The sequence below is a fragment of the Aquarana catesbeiana genome, linkage group LG08, assembly GCF_042186555.1.
Source record: "Aquarana catesbeiana isolate 2022-GZ linkage group LG08, ASM4218655v1, whole genome shotgun sequence".
In the NCBI taxonomy this organism is placed as follows: Eukaryota; Metazoa; Chordata; class Amphibia; order Anura; family Ranidae; genus Aquarana; species Aquarana catesbeiana.
In genome coordinates, this window is record NC_133331.1 from 266269901 (window position 1) to 266291102 (window position 21202).

General features: G+C 45.2%; 1 protein-coding gene across 3 annotated transcripts in view; it reads left to right on the plus strand.

Moving 5' to 3' along the window:
• The window catches only part of LOC141106408 (cobalamin binding intrinsic factor-like), a 224118-nt gene that overhangs the window by 194608 nt on the left and 8308 nt on the right, over nt 1-21202 (plus strand). The gene's annotated exons all lie outside the window — the stretch shown is intronic.

The window sequence follows — 21202 nt, forward strand, 5'->3', positions numbered from 1 at the left end:
CAAACTTACCTTAGAACGAAGCCCTCCCAGCGGCGAGCTGTCACCGCTGACAGGGCTTCCATTGCTTCGACCAGTTTTTCTTCCGAGTTTGTGGACTCCCACTGCATGAGTGGCCGGAGCCGCTATGACGTTGCTCCCGCACATGGACACGGGAGTTGCTGTATACAGCACAGGACTCTGATGGAACAGCCCGGGTGGCCGTTCCTTTAGAGCCGATGCGCCAGGTGATGTCACTGGCTGCATGTACAGTAAATCTTTCCTAAACGGCGCACGTTCAGGAGATATTTACGGTACCTATAGGTAAGCCTTATGTAGCGCTGGTGGATTTCTAATCTACTGCTGATAGGTAAATTTAGTGGAGTACTTGTTAGGTTAAGTTAGATTTGCCTCTGTTCCAGCTTGGCTGAGTTGCGTGTAGTTTCACATTGCGCCGGTGGGTGTCGTTGTCACCATGGGCCAGTGTTGGAAAGGCAACGTGTTGAAGCGTATGAGTGCTCCTCTGTCCCGGAGACAGCTCGGTGGAGGTGGTCCTCCGAGTTGCATTCTGGGAGAGGGTATTTATGGGACAGACACCATGTTTTAGGGTTCGTTTTTCTAGTCACCTGCTGGCCCTCCTGGCCGACAGGTATGCCTTAGGAGTACCACCTCGTGGTCCTCCGATCCGGATGCCCACGCGGCTGCAGCGTGTGGGTGGGCCCAGAAGCCTGTCTGGGGCCTACCACAGCAGCAGAGGAATGGTCCTGAGCTGTCTATCCCGAGTGAAGAAGCTGGACAACCGAGGAGATCCCAGGGGAGGACCTGTCATGGAAGGATCATGCAGAGTGCTGGTCTGGAGAGGGGCCTGTGGTGACTCAGTTGGAGGACGTATCCTGAAGTAATCTCACTGCATAGTACTGCTGGGTTGGCTTAAAGGTTCAAGTGCTGTGTCTGATATTCACCGTGAACCGTTACGTCCTGTGGCAGAGGATTGTACGGGCTTTGCTCCAAACAAGTCTGTGGCAGAGACTTTTGTTCGTGCTGTGCACTGGCTGCTAGGCAAGTGAGAGAAACCTATCCAGGCGGGCAAAGATTGAATCCCACATGGGGAGTACATTCAGCTACAAGTGTTCAATTCCTAACTACGTACTAAAGAATAATAAGAAAGGGGGGCGGAGCTAGCAGCGGACATGTGATCAGCTCTTCACAGGAGCTCCGGCCAGGACGCAACATTCTGCCTTAATCCTGAGTGTCAGAGACACGGATCCTGTAAGATACCAGCACCCCCTTACTCACTGGACCCTACAGATCGCCTGGGTATGGTTAAATACGGGCCGGCTTCTATGGAACCGGCTGCAGAGCGTCTGTCCCGCTATGCCTGGGGAAGCCAAGATGGCGGCGCACACGAGGCGGTGGAACAAGCCTCCAGCAGCACACAGCGGAGCGGAGCTGACAAGACATCCTCACAGCCTGGGAAGGTAAGCCCGCTGCCACGCAGATCTCCGGGTAGAAAAAGAGGATTATCCCTGAATAGACTCCCCTGTGATGATATAGCTACAGAATCAGCAGTTAATGCGGAGGAACCCTCTTTAAAGCAAATTATGGAGGCCATTTACACATGCCAAATAGGGATGAGCTTCGTGTTCGAGTCGAACCCATGTTCGACTCGAACATCGGCTGTTCGATCGTTCGCCGAATTGCGAACGTTATGGGCCGTTCGCGCTAAATTCGTGTGGCGCGTCACGGCCCATAATTCACTGCGGCATCGCAGTGCATTGCTGGCTGATGATTGGCCAAGCATGCACTATGACCCGCATGCTTGGCCAATCACAGCGCCGTCAGTAGAGAGAGCTGTAATTGGCCAAAGCCAGGGTGGCTTTGGCCAATTATGGCTCAGGGGATTTAGTACACACCCCACACTATATAAGGCCGCCTGCACGGCGGCCCTGTGTAGTGTGTGTTCCGGTGTGCTGAGAGATAGAGAGAGAGAGAGACAGTGTCATTTGATTTGAGTTAGATAGATTAGGCAGAACAGTCAGTCAGTTAGCTGCACTTACAGTGTATTGTGTATATATATGCATCCCAGGTGTTGCATATATATATATACACTGTATTCAGTTTAGCTAGATCCGTTCCTGTTATCTTCTATCTAGACTATTTACATTTAATGCAGTGCGTCCTGCTCACAGTGTTCAGCTAGATCCGTTCCTGCTATTTACATTTAGTGCAGTGCGTCCTGCTCACAGTGTTCAGCTAGATCCGTTCCTGTTATCTTCTAGACTATTTACATTTAGTGCAGTGCGTCCTGCTCACAGTGTTCAGCTAGATCCGTTCCTGCAATTTACATTTAGTGCAGTGCGTCCTGCTCACAGTGTTCAGCTAGATCCGTTCCTGCTATTTACATTTAGTGCAGTGCGTCCTGCTCACAGTGTTCAGCTAGATCCGTTCCTGCTATTTACATTTAGTGCAGTGCGTCCTGCTCACAGTGTTCAGCTAGATCCGTTCCTGCTATTTACATTTAGTGCAGTGCGTCCTGCTCACAGTGTTCAGCTAGATCCGTTCCTGTTATCTTCTAGACTATTTACATTTAGTGCAGTGCGTCCTGCTCACAGTGTTCAGCTAGATCCGTTCCTGCAATTTACATTTAGTGCAGTGCGTCCTGCTCACAGTGTTCAGCTAGATCCGTTCCTGCTATTTACATTTAGTGCAGTGCGTCCTGCTCACAGTGTTCAGCTAGATCCGTTCCTGCTATTTACATTTAGTGCAGTGCGTCCTGCTCACAGTGTTCAGCTAGATCCGTTCCTGCTATTTACATTTAGTGCAGTGCGTCCTGCTCACAGTGTTCAGCTAGATCCGTTCCTGCTATTTACATTTAGTGCAGTGCGTCCTGCTCACAGTGTTCAGCTAGATCCGTTCCTGTTAAATTCCTACTGACCGGCAGGCTTGTCTGGTTACAGTATATAAAGCTACCTGAAGAAAATTACAGGTGTTCTATTTGATCCTATTAGTACCACGGTCAGGCAGCTAGACTATTTACATTTAGTACAGTGCGTCCTGCTCACAGTGTTCAGCTAGATCCGTTCCTGTTATCTTCCTACTGACAGGCAGGCTTGTCTGGTTACAGTATATAAAGCTACCTGAAGAAAATTACAGGTGTTCTATTTGATCCTATTAGTACCACGGTCAGGCAGCTAGACTATTTACATTTAGTACAGTGCGTCCTGCTCACAGTGTACAGCTAGATCCGTTCCTGTTATCTTCCTACTGACAGGCAGGCTTGTCTGGTTACAGTATATAAAGCTACCTGAAGAAAATTACAGGTGTTCTATTTGATCCTATTAGTACCACGGTCAGGCAGCTAGACTATTTACATTTAGTACAGTGCGTCCTGCTCACAGTGTTCAGCTAGATCCGTTCCTGTTATCTTCCTACTGACAGGCAGGCTTGTCTGGTTACAGTATATAAAGCTACTTGAAGAAAATTACAGGTGTTCTATCCCAGCTTAGTGCAGCTACAGGCCATTAGTATGTCTGGAAGGCCAAGAAGGAGAGGCAGACAGTCACAAGCCAATAAGAGAGGGCAAGCAGGCTCTGTGTCTAGTGCTGGTCGTGGAGACGGTGCATCCTCATCAGCACGTGGCCATGGGACACGCTTGGCCTTTTTTTCGGCAGCTGGCCATGTTGAGCCGCAACATGCGGAAGACTTGGTCGAGTGGATGACCAAGCCGTCCTCATCCTCCTCATCCTCTCTCACCCATGCCCAGGGTGCTTTGTCTGGCAAAGCAGCGGCCTCTTCCCTCAGCTCAATGTCATCAGTGACTCCTTCCCTAGCTCCACCATGTCCTCATGAGGATTCCCTCGAACTGTTTGACCACAGTGTTGGGTACATGCTCCAGGAGGATGCCCAGCGTTTGGAAGGCTCTGATGACGATACTGAGCTCGATGAAGGCAGTAACATGAGCGCGGACAGAGGGGGTGCCCAAGAAGGACAGCAATCTGGCAGTCATGCTCCCCCTGCTGCAGCATACTGCCAGGTTTGCTCCAGTGATGAGGAGGGAGGGGATGATGAGGTCACTGACTCAACGTGGGTGCCTGATAGGAGAGAGGAGGAGGAGGAGGAGGAGGAGGAGGAGGAGGAGGAGGAGGAGGCGGCAGCACATCACCAACGAGGCAGGATGCCCTCCAGGGGCCAGCCTAAGGGCAGCACATTGACTGCATCACACCCCAAAGCTCCACATGTGCAGGGCGCTGCAGTCTCTGCGCGTTATTCAAAAAGTTCTTTGGTGTGGGCCTTTTTTGAGACGAGTGCATCAGATCGCACCGCTGCTATTTGCAACATATGTCTCAAGCGTATCTCGCGTGGCCAAAATATCTCCCGCTTGGGTACCACATGCTTGACCAGACATATGTTGACCTGCCATGCAGTTCGTTGGCAAGCGTATCTAAAAGACCCACACCAAAGAACAAAGAGGATCTCTCCTTGCTCCTCATCAGCTGAGATTTCCAACCCCACTAGACCTTCAGTCCTCTCTGAGACCTGCAGTGAGAGGAATGAAGGTGTAGAATTAGGTGTGTCACAGCCAAGTACTTGTGGGCAATCTGCTTTTGGTACACCGACGTCAGATTGTACCAGGCAAATTTCCCTGCCCCAGCTGCTGCACCGCCGAAAGAAGTTTGCTCCCAGCCATCCACATGCCCAGCGGTTGAATGCTAGCTTGGCAAAATTGCTAGCACTTCAACTGCTGCCTTTTCAGTTGGTAGACTCTGCCCCCTTCCGTGAGTTTGTGGAATGTGCGGTTCCTCAGTGGCAGGTACCCAAACGCCACTTTTTCTCACGGAAGGCGATTCCGGCTCTCTACCGGCATGTGGAAGGCAATGTCCATGCCTCGCTGGACAGGGCGGTCAGCGGTAAGGTGCATATTACCGCTGACTCATGGTCCAGCAGGCATGGACAGGGACGTTACCTAAGTTTCACGGCGCATTGGGTGACTCTGCTGGCAGCTGGGAAGGATGCAGGACAAGGTGCAGTAGTGTTGGAGGTTGTTCCGCCACCACGCCTCCAAAATGCTGATTGTGACACACCTCTCTCCTCCACCCCCTCCTCTTCTTCTTCCTCCATGGCCTCTTCCTCGGAACCAGCGGTGCTCCGTAGGCGTTCAAGGGGCTACGCAAGTACGCAGGCCAAAAGATGCCATGCGGTGCTTGAGCTGGTGTGCTTGGGGGACAGGAGCCACACTGGGGCAGAGGTTCTGTCAGCTCTGCAGGGGCAGGTTCAGAGGTGGTTGACGCCACGCCAACTTAAGGCAGGAATGGTGGTTTGCGACAATGGCACCAACCTCCTCTCTGCCCTCCGACAGGGACAAATGACCCATGTGCCCTGTTTGGCTCACGTCCTTAACTTGGTGGTGCAGCGGTTCTTGGGCAGGTACCCGGGCTTACAGGATGTCCTGAGGCAGGCCAGGAAAGTCTGTGTGCATTTCCGCCGGTCATATAATGCCAGTGCTCGGCTGACGGACCTCCAAAAGGAGTTTAACCTGCCCAAGAACCGCCTAATCTGTGACATGCCCACCAGGTGGAACTCAACGTTGGCCATGCTGCAGCGGCTGCACACGCAGCAGAGGGCCATCAATGAGTACCTGTGCGACTATGGCACCAGGACAGGGTCAGGGGAGCTTGTTTTTTTTTCCCCACGCCAGTGGGCCATGATCAGGGATGCATGCACTGTCCTGTCACCATTCGAGGAGGCCACGAGGATGGTGAGCAGTGACAGTGCATGCATCAGTGACACTGTCCCCCTTGTCCACCTGTTGGAGCACACGCTGCGTGGAATAATGGACAGGGCACTTGAGGCAGAACAGAGGCAGGAAGAGGAGGACTTCCTTAGCTCTCAAGGCCCCCTTTATCCAGACAGTGTTCCTGCGTGCCCGCCGATCACACAGGAAGAGGACGAGGAGGAAGAGGAGGAGGAGGAAGATTGTGTCAGTATGGAGGTGGAGCCTGGCACTCAGCATCAGCAGCAGTCTTTAAGGGATCAGTCCCAAGAAACACATGGACTTGTACGTGGCTGGGAGGAGGTGGCTGCGGACCATGTCGTTCTTAGTGACCCAGAGGACTCCGGACCGAATGCCTCAGCAAACCTACGCTGCATGGCCTCCCTGATCCTGCAAAGCCTGCGTAAGGATCCTCGTATTCGTGGTATCAAGGAGAAGGACCAATACTGGCTGGCAACCCTCCTTGATCCACGTTACAAGGGTAAGGTTGCGGACCTTATCTTGCCATCGCAGAGGGAGCAGAGGATGAAACATCTTCGGGAGGCCTTGCAGAAAGGTCTGTGCAACGCGTTCCCAGAGACTGGGAGGTTACAAACATCTGTTTCTGGACAACGTGTTGCTGAGGCTTCGGTCAGTCAAAGAAGGAGCGATGGAGAAGGTGGCCGTCTGACCGATGCGTTCAGACAATTTTTTGGTCCGCAGCCCCAAGGTATGATCGGTTCCAGCAACCATCGCCAGCGTCTGTTTTACATGGTGCAGGAATACCTAGGGGCAAGATCAAACTTGGACACCTTTCCCACCGAAAATCCTCTGGGTTACTGGGTCTTGAGGATGGATCACTGGCCAGAGCTTGCACAGTATGCAATTGAGCTACTGGCCTGTCCTGCATCCAGCGTTCTTTCGGAACGCACATTCAGTGCTGCTGGAGGCGTGGTAACCGATCACAGGGTGCGTCTGTCCACCGACTCGGTCGATCGGCTGACCTTCATAAAAATGAATGAGTCTTGGATCACCACCAGCTACCAAGCACCTGATGCTGATGTAACCGAATAATTTTTTTTGAAATCTCAGATCCCTTCAAAGACTGCCTATGCTGATGCTGAGTGACTATGTCTGAGTAATTATCCTCTTCCTCCTCAATCATCACGCTGATAGCTTGTAAGAACATTTTTGGTTCTGGGCGCCACCACCAGTGCCTAAGGCACAATTTTTCAGCCCCTGTTTAACAGGGGCGTGTAATTACAATTTTTGATGTAATACTTTGCAGCAGGGCTCGTTCCTGCATTCCAACTAGAGTGTCTGTGAGGGGTTGCAGTGTTGTGGCACCAGCACCAGTGCCTAGGGCCCAATTTTTCTGCCCCTGTCTAACAGGGGCGTGTAATTACAATTTTTGATGCAATACTTTGCAGCAGGGCTCGTTCCTGCGTTCCAACTAGAGTGTCTGTGAGGGGTTGCAGTGTTGTGGCACCAGCACCAGTGCCTAAGGCCCAATTTTTCTGCCCCTGTCTAACAGGGGCGTGTAATTACAATTTTTGATGCAATACTTTGCAGCAGGGCTCGTTCCTGCGTTCCAACTAGAGTGTCTGTGAGGGGTTGCAGTGTTGTGGCACCAGCACCAGTGCCTAAGGCCCAATTTTTCTGCCCCTGTCTAACAGGGGCGTGTAATTACAATTTTTGATGCAATACTTTGCAGCAGGGCTCGTTCCTGCGTTCCAACTAGAGTGTCTGTGAGGGGTTGCAGTGTTGTGGCACCAGCACCAGTGCCTAAGGCCCAATTTTTCTGCCCCTGTCTAACAGGGGCGTGTAATTACAATTTTTGAAGCAATAATTTGCAGCAGGGCTCGTTCCTGCGTTCCAACTAGAGTGTCTGTGAGGGGTTGCAGTGTTGTGGCACCAGCACCAGTGCCTAAGGCCTAATTTTTCAGCTCCTGTTCAACAGGGGCATGTAATTACAATTCTTGATCTAATATTTCACAGCAGGGCCCTGTGAGGGCTTACAGTGTTGTGGCCACAGCAACACCTAAGGCCCAAATTTCTGCTGAGTATATAGGGCAGGACCCTACTTTCAAACATCTAACTTACAAACGACTCCTACTTGCAAACGGAAGGAGACAACAGGAAGTGAGATGAAATCTACCCCTAGGAAGGGAAATTCTCTCCTGTAAGAGTTAATATGGGAAAACAATTTCTCCTTTCCACTGATGCTTTCCAATCCTTGTTCCACAAAAAAACCCAAATTTTCAAAAAACATTTTTCATTGGGACAAAAAAGTGAGGTGAAATCTTCTGAAGAGGAGGAAAGACAGCAAAACAAATGTCACAGGGGTGATAACCCTTCCCTATGTTTTCCAAAAAGCTTAGAAAAGATTTTTTGGCTGGAGCTAAACACGTTAAAAATGTTCAAAATTACAAACAGATTCTACTTAACAACAAACCTACAGTCCCTGTCTTGTTTGCACCGCCTGTATACTGCTGTTCAGAGTATATAGGGCCTGGTGGCCCCACACCTTTCCTTATTTTAATTTGGGTGCGGGGTTCCCCTTAATATCCATACAAGACCCAAAGGGCCTGGTAATGGACTGGGGGGTACCCATGCCGTTTGTCTCACTGATTTTCATCCATATTGCCATGACCCGACATGACATTAAACCCGCAAGCAGTTTTAAATGAGATTTTTTCCTTTAAAAATGACATTTGGTGCAGGGACTGTTCTAAACATGGGAAACACGCGTCACTTTACAGGCATACTATAGACACCCCCCAGGTACGATATTTAAAGGAATATTTCACTTTTTTTTTTTTACTTTAAGCATCATTAAAATCACTGCTCCCGAAAAAACGGCCGTTTTTAAAAGTTTTTTTTGCATTGATACATGTCCCCTGGGGTAGGACCCGGGTCCCCAAACCCTTTTTAGGACAATACCATGCAAATTAGCCTTTAAAATGAGCACTTTTGATTTCGAACGTTCGAGTCCCATAGACGTCAATGGGGTTCTAACGTTCGTGCGAACTTTCGGTCCGTTCGCGGGTTCTGGTGCGAACCGAACCGGGGGGTGTTCGGCTCATCCCTAATGCCAAACTACTTTGACTGAGCATATTGATGGGATGAGGGCAGAAATGTCCTTTTTGAAGCAGGATGTGCAGACCATTAGAGAACGGGCCTCTGAAGCTGAGTAAAGAATCAGTGACATGGAGGATGTGGTGCAGCCTATGCAGGTTAAAGTACAATATCTACATAAAGAAATAAATGCGCACACAGATAATCTGGGAGACATGGAAGACAGACAAAGGAGGAACAATGTCTGCTTTGTAGGTTTCCCTGAAAAAGCTGAGGGAACACAGCCGGAAGATTTTCTGGAACTTTGGCTTAAAGATAATATAGTTGACACTACTTTTTCCAGATTATTTGCTATAGAAAGGGCACACAGGATTCCTTCCAAACCCCCTCCTCCTGGAGCACATCCGCGCCCAATGATTGCACGCATATTACACTTCAGAGACCATGAAAGCATACTCAGAGCAGCACGCACTGGAGGTGAATTGCAATATAATGGGAACCGTATATCCATCTATCCCGACTTTTCTGCGGCCACACAAAAACAGAGAGCTAGCTTCATTCATGTAGAAAAGAGACTCCGAGACTTACAACTTCCCTACAGCATGCTGTACGCGGCAAAACTAAGAGTAGTAGATGGGGGGGAAAGTCTTGTTCTTTAATAACCCCACGGAGGCCTCGAGATGGCTGGATTCCAGAGGACGTTGCAGCCCAATCGAACACCGGTAACTGTGTAAGGAGATAATTCAAATACACAAGATGATTACTGCAGGACTTCCTATGCTAGGGTGAAGAGGTATCCATGTTTAGGATAATCTTTGGCACTACAATACCATGGCATAGTGTCCCGCCAGATGTAGCATACAAGTTATAACATCACTTACGTGAACTGTTCCTGATATCAGAGTGAGAAGAAACAAGAACTATTGGAGGGAAAGGAAGAGGAAAGAAGAGAGCGCAGAGGTTTTGGCTCATATCCTGAGCAGTTATATATTTTTTATTGATGTAACTTTTTTTTCTCCTTTCCTCAACTCAAGCATATCTCCCCCCATTGCTACCAAATACGGAGATACCCCCTGGTTGGACTGTATCAGGATTTTTCTTTTTCCCTTTTTTTTTGCTGTTATTTTTTGTCTCCTTTTCTTTTTTTTCCCTCTTTCAAGGAAAGGAGAGAGGGGGCGGTAAGGAGAAGAGAGAAAGAAAAATTTTTTTTCTTTTGCTGTTGGTTGAATATAAGGTGACTTTGTTCTTCTCAGAGAACTGGGACCCCCTGAGGTCACTTTAATTCTTCTGCCTTTTTTTGTTATGGGAGACAGGCACACAACAAGTTGGGTGTGTGTGCAGGGAGGGGGGAAGGGGTTCATGTTACTGTTTAACCTTGGTTTGTGCTGTGTGCTGCTGATGTGTTTTGTTCTCTCCTCACAGGGGATCTGTCCAATAGGAATGAGACTGACTAACAGTTATTCTTTGCTACCCTGCAACTGTTCCTTTATACATGTAAATGGAGGGTAAGATAAAGTTGCTGTCATGGAATGTGTGTGGTATGAACTCTAAGATTAAGAGATCTCTCATCTTTGACTTCATAAAACGCTATAAACCTCATATCATAATGTTGCAGGAGACGCACTTGCAGGGATCTAAGGTTATGGCACTAAAAAAATCGAACGTGATGAGAGTTTTGCATGCTGAATACTCAACATATTCTAGGGGTGTAGCTATTCTAGTCACCAAAAATGCAGCAGCGCAAATCTTGCAAGTCAAATTAGATCCGAATGGCAGATATGCTATCATGGTATGTCGAATGTATAATGTATTTCTGACATTGGTATGTGATTACATTCCACCCCCATTCTCCTTACCAATACTAGACAAAATTATTAAAGAAGCTATATTGATTGCTCAAGGCCCATTATTATTCTTAGGTGATTTTAATGCAGTGTCGGATGGAGCTCTGGACAGGCATGGGAATGTTTCCGGGTCCAGACATAATTTATCTTCCTGGTTGGAGAGTTATTCACTCACAGACATTTGGAGAGAGAGGAACCCTGGAGTTAGGGAGTTCTCATGTCATTCTGAGACCCATAAGACACTCTCCAGAATAGACCTGGCGCTGTCATCTATAAATGGCCTTCCTTACATAACCGCTGTCAGATATCTCCCTAGAGCTATCTCAGACCATTCCCCTTTGGAGGTCACTCTAGATTTGAGGGTTCCGCGGGGAAGGAGACAATGGCGGATGAATACAAAATGGGTACAGGAGGATTATGTTAGAATAAAATGCAAGCAGAGTATTGGGCACTACTGGAAGGAGAATGGGAGGGAAACAACACTAGCTATTCAATGGGATGCCTTTAAGGCAACTATGAGAGGAGTATTTGCATCGGAAACAAGAAGTTTCACCAAAGCACTTAACTCAGATATGAAAGATGCAGAAATTAATGCCTCGGAAGCTGAAAAAGAATATATTCTTGATTCATCTCCAGGTAGATATCGACTTTGGCAGGAAAAAACACGGCAGTATACCTTGCTATTAACTGAGCACACTGGAAAAACACAACTACGGCAGGCTAGATCATTTTTTGAGTTTGGCGATAAAAGTGGACGCCTATTATCCTTTTTGGCAAGCCCGCTTTACGCACCGGTCTCAATAGGCAAGATTAAGAAACTAAACGGTGAGGTAGTTGAGGAACCCCAAGAGATTCTAAATGCTTTTCTAAATTTTTACGAGAATCTCTACCAGACACAAACCCAGCACACTAATCACGAACTGGAAAGGTATATTGACAATTTAATACTCCCATCTCTACCCCAGGAAGATAGAGAACTTTTGGAACAGCCGATATCCCTGGAGGAGATTGGTGGCGCAATCTCATCCTTCAGGCCGGGTAAATCACCTGGCTTGGATGGATTTCCAGCTGAGTGGTACCAGTTACATAAAGAGCAGATAGTGCCAACACTACCAAAAGTCTTTATAGCTGCAGAAAAGGAAGGCATATTACCAGAATCTATGAGGGAAGCATTAATAATAGTGTTACCTAAACCAGGAAAGGATCTACAGGAATGTGAGTCATACAGGCCAATATCTTTGATAAACACCGACGTCAAGATACTGGCCAAGATTTTGGCCGGTAGGTTGAAGTTGGTGATCCTTAAACTAATTAATTCAGATCAAACTGGATTTATACCCGGGCGTTCCACTCAAATGAACCTATGTAGACTATATGTTAACCTCCAGACGCCTCATGCTAATAAAGGAAAAAGAGTTGTGGCATCTTTAGACACCAAAAAAGGCGTTCGACTCTGTAGAGTGGAACTATTTATTTTTGCTTTTAGGTAAGCTGGGTTTCGGACCAAAATTTATTTCATGGATTAGACTTTTGTATAATGACCCCCGAGCAAGTATTAGAGTGAATGGCTCTATTTCTGCGCCTTTCAAGATCTATAGGGGAACGAGGCAGGGCTGCCCCCTGTCTCCTCTTCTGTTTGCTTTGGCTATAGAACCATTGGCGGCTACACTTAGAACTAATGTCACGCTACAGGGGTTCTTGGTTGGAGATCTGGAAGAGCATGTTTCGTTATACGCGGATGACATGCTCCTATACTTGAGAGATCCAGAGCAGTCGTTGGCCACGGCAGTCTCGTTGATCCGGGAATTCAGGAATTTCTCTGGCTTCAGGATCAACTGGACCAAATCAGTCCTCTTTCCGCTAGACCCACAGCCGGACTTAACACTCCCAACCCAGTGCCCCCTGGCTATTGTAGAGAAGTTTAAATACCTGGGAGTAGTGGTCCAATTACCTGTAGACTCATTCATCGAAGACAATGTATGGCCTATAATCAGAGCATTTAGTGATAGAATACAGAAATGGAAGGACCTTCCACTTACACTCTATGGCAGGGCTAGCATATTTAAAATGATCTTCCTTCCGAAATTTTTGTACATCCTTTCTAACGCCCCAATATATATCCCAAAAAGAATTTTCAAACACATAAACTCCCTATTAACATCTTTTTTATGGGGCAATAAAGCAGCAAGAGTCTCTCTTGAGGTATTACTGTTACCTGTTTACAGAGGTGGTCTGGCAATACCTGACCTAAGACTATACTATTTAGCATCCCAATTAGTATTTATTCATTGGAGAATGTTCCCACAATTAAATAATGCAGCGGTTGCAGTTGAAGCAGCAACTGTGACATCATATGAAACCTTACTGACCTTTTTTTTCAGGGGAGAAGTCCCCACCGAAGGGGGCAAAGAGATACTAAAATCTGCTAAAAAGGTATTGGAGATTTGTATGAAACATATAAAAGATAATCCCCTTCATTTATCCCCTAATGCGCTGTTGTGGTTCAACCCCAGCCTGAAAGAATTCTTTAATTTAGAAGACGGATTTAGATGGTCTAAATATGGGCTCACATACTTGCACCAATTGTATATCAATGGGGAACTGAAAACCTTCTCGCAGCTGCGAAGAGAACTGAATGTTCTGGAGACCTGGGAATACCAATTTACCAGATTGAGACACGCTGCTTATGTTCAATTTGGGGTTGGACCGGTGACACTGGAAAACTCTACGATAGAAAGACTACTGGCTACTCCAGTTCATACTAAACGAATTTCTACATACTACAATACACTTCTGGCAGAGGAGAATCCTAGAGAAATTAAACTTAAAGGAAAATGGGTGGAGATTATACCAGAAATTACAGATGGTCAATGGGAAAATGTTCTGGCATCATACTTACCCACAGTTATATCTGCTAGAGACAAATTAATACAGCTAAGGTACTTACATCAAATGTACTATACTCCTTTGAGACTCTATAAAATGGGAAAGAAGGCGGACCCTATTTGTCATAAATGCTTGAGGGAAGAGGGCTCTTTTATACATATGGTATGGGAATGTGACAGAGTTAGACCATTATGGTCTCAGGTGACTCAATTTATTGCTGATACTTTAGATATACCAAACATATGCAGCCCTCTGCTGGGCCTTTTAGGGATCATAGAAGATGAAGTTATGAGAAATAACATGAGAACACTACTAAGACTACTGTTTTACTATGTAAGGAAACTAATTGCACTTCATTGGGTCAGAAGAGACTATCTTACATTGAATGCCTGGAAAGGTTTGGTTAATGCCAATATCACCATGTATAAAATGACATATGAGTCTAGAGGATCAAATAAAAAATTTAATAAAGTATGGGGAAGATGGATTAACTCTGAAAGCACACTACAATCCACCCAGTAATTCCGTAGGATACTAGAGAATCAATGGATAATAATTAAAAGATCTAGTGGGGAGTTGAATCACAGCAGCACACGGCACAAAAAGTTTTGTTTGTTTTTTTTTACTTTTATGAGGGATAATTCCTTTTGGTCGCTTTTATTTGAATAGTGCACAGTTTTTGTTCTATACTATTGCTTAGACTAAGTTCAGTTAGTCTTGAGTTTCAAAGAAAACAGCCAATGATTTAACGAGTAATGACAAACGCAGCATAATACATATAATATTTCTTTAATTGTATGCAGGATCTGCTTCTGAACACATTCTGAACTGTAACATGTATACCTTTGTCTATTATATTTTGCTCATAAGATGTATAATTTTTGGCAAATAAAAACTTAAAAAAAAAAAAAAAAAAAAAAGAATAATAAGAAAAGGTATTTGAGCTTCCCTGCAACTTTCCTTCTACCTCTTTCCTGCTACTTCCTTTATTACCAGTTCATTAAAGCATTGGAAAAGATACTCAAGTGTCTGGTGCCTACATTGTCCGGAGGTAAGCTCAACAGGACCCTAGACCCGATGGCGGTGAAATAGAGGTGGCGAAAGTGACGGTAACAGCCCATTTTAAACCAGCAGCTCCACCGTGAGTAATTGCTACACTTCTAATGCAGGTATGGGAGTTTACTCCCACTTTAGGGGAATACTCTTTAATTTGGACAACTTTCCTCTTTTATGAAGAAAAGGGCTACGCTCCAATGATGTTGCCAAAGCTCAGCAACTTTATTGAAAGACAGCATCCTACATCCTACATCCTACATCCTGGGTCCGCTTCTCTAATACGTTTCACCCATCTGGACTTAGAGATGGTGCAGACAAGGGGATGGACATATATATATATATATATATATATATATATATATATATATATATATATATATATATATATATATATATATATATATATATTCAATTAGACAATCGTTAGAAACCTTTAAATGGACAAAACATGTTTTAATGCTGTAAACCAAAAAATATGTAGAAAATGGGATTTTAAAGGTACCCCTGATATAGGAAAAGACATTATCTACTAAAAATATCTCAAATATTTATTAAAGCAGTTTTACAAAAAAATATATACGATAAAATGTGAGAACAGTTTTACATTCACAGTCAAAGGTATACATCCTCAACCTAATATTGACAATGAAAAAAACTGTGGTCACCAAGAGTTCAAAGCATAACCACGTCCACATAATTTCAACATGTTTCGCCCAGAAGGCTTCATCAGGAAAATGGACGAGGCTTTTCAATTATTCAACAACAATATTCACGATAAAAACAACCTCTGTAATAGAGTTCTGGGGAAGTCAATGTTTTAATGCTGATTTATGGACATTGGTTTATAATGTTGATACCTACTTTAAACCTTGATAAGAATAGCAATTTATTTTTCACCATTAATAAATGTAATAATAAGAGGCATAACTATTTCACATTTCAAACATCCAATCAAATTCAGTAGGTTTTTACCCACCACAAATTATGATAGTAGATTTAGTGACATTTTACAATTGTTGATTTAAAGGATCAGTCCACCCAAAGCTCATCTCATTTTGTAGCTGCTAGAGAATTACACTGCTACCTGGCAGTCTCTCTTATCTCCTGGGGTGTCCAAATTTCTTGGTATGCAGACCTGCTGTGCCCATTAGAATGCACTAACCCTGCTGGATTTTATATTGATTTTATAATATTTAGAATGTAACAGAAGAAGCTAAAAGTTGTCAAGCAAAACTCTCAGGTGGACAGGAACTGAGCTGAGAATTATGACAGGGAGATGTTACTTTTGGAGTACCCAAGACCTAAGCCAGCAGCTGACTCAGCCCACGACTCTACCACCACTTCTAGGTGGATTGGCCCTTTAACCCTTTCGCTGCCAGAGCCGTTCTTGCGTTTTTTTGCACACATGATTAAAAAATCATTTTAGGCCTGAAGGTTACACAAAACCCAAAACATTATATATTTTCTGAAAGCAGACACCCTAGAGAATTAAAAAGCAATAGTTCCAATCTTTTATGTCGCATGATATTACCGCAAAGGTCTAGAAAACTCAATATTTCAGTAAAAAACACACTAACGTGAACAAACGCAAAAAATTACCCAAATTTTTGGTAAAATATAAAAGACATGGTTACACTGAGTAAATAAATACCCAACATGCCAAACCTTTAATTTTTTTGCATGGTGTCAAACTTCAGTACCCCATATTTTCTATAGGCAACGCTTCAAATATGCCCCCTATAGGTATCAGTTTAGTGTTACGGAGGAGGTCTGGTGTTAGAATTATTGCTCTCACTCCGGCATACGCGGCAATATGTAACATGTGTATCGCAATTGACATTTTCACGTGTAGGCGCCCCGACGTATGCATTTACATTCGTGCGTGTGTATATGTGGGGGTGGGGTTGCCTCAAATTTTTTTGGGGGGGGGATTTTTTTTTTCAAAAGATTTATTGAAAAGCGGTACATTACATCTCATGGCCACACACCATTACACATTGAGACAGAGCCTAGAACAAACAGGGCTAGTCAACTGAATAAACAAATATCATTCAACAATATTTATTCCCCAAACTACGGAATCTTCCTGAGTTTCAGGTGAACAGGGGTATAACCTATAAGTGCACTTAAGTAGGTTGTTGGTCCTGACACCCCATATGGGTTCACACTGTGTCAGGGGCCGACTGGCTCGAAAGATAGAATAAGTGCTCTTTGGAGGTCAGAACTGGTCTCGCAGCTCGGAAATACCAGCAGTTTCCAGAGATGTGTGAGAGTCCAAAGGTGAGTAATATGCATACTTTCGCTAGAATCTCGTCTGAACAGAGAGTTTCCTTCAGAGATTATCGCAAATGCTTGTGAGCTCCTGCAACTGTAATAATGGTGAAGGCGCATAATCTATTCAAGATTGTTAGAGCAAACACTCTTGCTATCTTAAACTTTATGATAATAACAGAAAAGTATAGGGGGGAGAAGAAAGTAGAGGAGAGAGAGGGTTCGGGAGAGGGGTGTCAGTTTAAAAAACTTGAGAGCTTGTTCATGTCGCATTGACTCCAGGGATGAGGGAGATTCCTATGTGTCTAGCCCAGGGTTCCCATGTTGCCTCAAATATTTTTGCGGTATCCATTATTGTACTGACCATTTTTTTCTTGGGACATGATCCACAAAATCTTTCTCTTGGCGGCCAGGAGAGAGACCGTGGGCTGCTTCCAGGCCTTAGCTATTGTGATTTTCGCTCCCAGAAGCATAAACGATATCAATTTTTGAGCGTGTTTAGGAGTCTTTGGAATGTGGGCATTCAGCAGTGCTATTTGAGGGGATTTCAAAACAGAAAGGCCTGAGACTCTCCGGATAAGATTAAACATTTTGTTTCAGAATCCTCTGATTCTCAGACATTCCCACAATATGTGAAGCATGGAATCCTGGACTTGACATTCTCTAAAACACAACGGGGAGGTAGAGGGAAACATCACTGCTAGTCTAGTGGGAACTAGGTACCATCTCGTCAACACTTTCAGATTTGCTTCTATCAAGGATATGTTCATAATACCTTAAAAGGCTCCTGTTCCCATTGTATGTCAATCCTCCTTGTCCTAGGTTTCCTGCAAATCTCTTTCCCATGCTTCCATGTAAGAGAATTTGGAGGTGGGTTCCGAAAGTGATGTGTAAATTATGGATATACCCCCCTTTTGTTTCATTGCTTGGCCACACCAACGCTCATAATGTGTGAACTCTGGGGGAGTGGGTTTGTTTTTCCATATAGAGGAGAGGAAGTGAGACATCTGAAAGTATCTAAATTTCTCAGAATCTGGGAGTTCCAATTTTTCCACGCAATGTTCCAAAGAGATCGGGCCAGAAATGGAGAATTAGTGTCCAATACGGTACATCCCCTTGTCTAGCCACCATTGGAATACTTTGATGTCCATGCTTGGATTGAAATGAGGGTTATGAAAAATGTGAACTAGTGGGCGTATGTCAGATGTTAGCGAAGGGAGATGTTTCATGTTATCCTATAATTTAATGGAGTGGGATAGCATAGGGGATATTATTGGGGGCCTAGATTTTCGGGGACACCACAGGAGGTAGTCCAGGGTATGTGTTGGGACCGCTTGTCTCTATATACTAATCCAGTCAGGTTTCTCATATCTAGAGTAGACCGTCGAGAGTTGGGCCAGCCTAGCTGCTTGGTAGTATCTAAAGAGGTCAGGTAGACCTTATCCCCCTCGTGTTTTGGGGCTGTAGAGAATGCGTCGGGCTAGTCTGTATCCTTTCCTTACCCAGATGAATTTAATTATCTTCCCCTGGAATGATTTGAGATGATCTCTTCTAATTGCTATCGGGAGGGATCTAAACAGGTAGAGGAGTCTAGGGAGTAGAGTCATCTTGAAAGAGTGAATTTTACCTAGCCAGGATATGTTGTGTAGTGCCCAAGTTTGGAGCTCAGTTTCAAGTTTGCGGTACATGGGAGGGAAGTTTGCCTGGTATAGTTGTTCGATCTTGGGGGTTAGATTTATCCCTAGATATCGGATTGAGGAGTCACTCCTTTTAAATTTGAAAGAAGGTTTTAAGGAGCTTGCTTATGTTGGGTAGAGAGGTATTGGGGAGGTGACAAAGAGAAGGATATCATCCGTGAAAAGTTCGCACTTGTGGACAGTTTGTCCGCAACGAATGCCCTTGATGTTTTGATCTGACCTAATCGCAATGGCTAGAGTTTCAAACGCTAGGGCGAAGATCAATGGGGATAGAGGGCAGCCTTGCCTAGTCCCTCTGGTGATTTTAATGGGGTCAGAATAGTAACCCTGCAATCTGACCCTAGCTTCTGGTTCAGAGTAGAGGGGTCTCAATAGCCTCAGAAAGTTCTTACCGAACCCCCAATGTCTTAGGACTGAAAAAAGATAAGGCCAGGAGAGAGAATCGAAGACCTTCTGAAGGTCCAATGAAAGAAGACCCTCCTGGAGGGGCCTCTGTCCCATCCAGATTGAAGGATCGAGACAATGTCCACCGCCCTCCTTACTTGGTCTGGGCCTTGTCTCCCTGGAATAAATCCAACTTGGTCTTTGTGAATATAGTGGTTGATAAAGGAGCTTACTCTATTAGCTAGAATTTTGGTAAGTATTTTTAAATCATTGTTAATTAGGGAGATGGGTCTGTAGTTTTCTACTTGTTCTGGATCTCTATCAGGTTTGGGAATTACAGAAATGAAAGCCACATTAAGGTGGGTATCTACCGGGTCCCCCTTCCGTTCGGAATTGAAAAATGAGTGTGGAAACCGTCAGGGCTAGAGGCTGAGCCACCTTTTTAGTTTTTTGATCACCTCTAGGGTTTCTTCCAATGAGATTGGAGCTTCCATGATATCTATATGGTCTTTATGTAGGGTGGGTATAATTAGGTCGTCTAGAAAGGAATCCACAGTGGAGTCGTCTGCCGCGTTGCCTTTCTGGTATAATGTAGTGTAGAATGCCTGAAATGACTGTAGGATGCGTTGGGGATTTAGGGTCATGGAGCCATCCTGTAATCGGATTTTTGGGAGTGTGAGGATACGTAATTTGGGAGAGAGTTCAGTAGCTAACATTGTGCTTATCTTATCTTGCCTTTCTGTTGATAGAATCTTGCGCTACTCCAGTGTATGGATTTCTGGGCCATAACTGTGAGCGCCAAGTTTAAAGCTATTCAGGCAGCGTCTAGCTGGACGATTTGGACCTTTGACGGGACTTTTTTGTGCTGTTTGCATAAAGCGTAGAAGTCTCTCTCATTTCTCTACGTCCGAGGCTCTTTCTTTCTCAATTTGTGATGCTATTTGAATTAGCTTTCCCCGGATCGTTGCCTTGTGAGCTGCCCATAAGGTCTCAGTCGAGATTCTCTCTACGTCATTAACGAGGAAATATTCTTTCAGCGCCTTGTTAAGTTCTAAGACCTTGACGTCATTAAGTAAAGTTTAATTGAGTCTCCAGTGTGAAAGGGGGGGGTCTGGTGAGGTGGCCCTGTAAAGTGAGGATAACCATAGAATGGTCTGAAAGGGCTGTGTCCTTAATGTAGGCTTTGTTCACTGAGGGTATATGTATCGATGAGATAAATATGTGATCAATTCTGGAATAGGATTGGTGAGGGTTCGAGAAGTGTGTGTAGTCCCTTTTTGTCGGATTAAGTTCCCGCCAGATATCAGCAAGACCTTGTTGGTAGATCATTTTCGCTATCTTGGAGCTAATTTTCGTGGGGCGAGTGAGTTGTGCCGTAGGTGGTTTTGATTTGTCCAGACTTTGGTCGAACGCTTTATTGGAGTCTCCTCTGAATATCACAGTCCCTTCCAATAGAGGCCCTAAGGTTTAAAACCTTATTTGAAAACATTTTGCCTGACCCTTATTGGGAGTATAGTAAGAGATGAATGAAAAGAAGTGGTCATCTAACACCCCTTTACTAAGATAAACCTACCCTCAGGGTCCTTGTGTACCTGTAGGGCCTTAAAATTACATGTTTTCGCAAATAGGATCGCTTCACCCTTCATTTTGTCTTTGGCGTTTGCTAAGAAGAATTGGGGGTATTGAGCATGGAAAAAGGAGGGGGAGTACCGTATTGGGAAATGTGTCTCCTGAAGCAGAACAACTGCCATTTTTTGGGAGTTATATGCCTGTATCACTTTTCTTCTCTTGATAGCCAAATTAAGGGCTTGGACATTATGGGAGACTAATCTGAGGGAGGGGAGGAGCGTGGTGGTATTTGGCATGACAAGTGGAGGAGAGGAGCATATCGAAACAGACATCACTTACCCTTCTCGATAGGAGATGGAGCGATTTTGAGCAAATCGTGGAGCTGGACCTGGGACCTGGAGTGGGAAGGTGGAGTTGCGGCATCTGCGGGCTGGCAATCAGAGAAAAGAAGTTAGTGGGAAAGAAGAAAAAGAGGGGGAAACAAAGTGCAAGTTGGCCTAACATGGGCCTGCGGTGATGGGAGGGGGAAAGGTCCCTCCCTGCATCGCCGTACACAAAACAGTTGTAGCCCTCGAAAGGAGGCTAACCTTCCATCACCCGAAAATGGTGAAACCATTGTCGAGAGATGGATAGAGGCGCATGACTGCTGCCCCAGCCACAGCCATCCCTGGTAATAAGAGAAACATTAGATA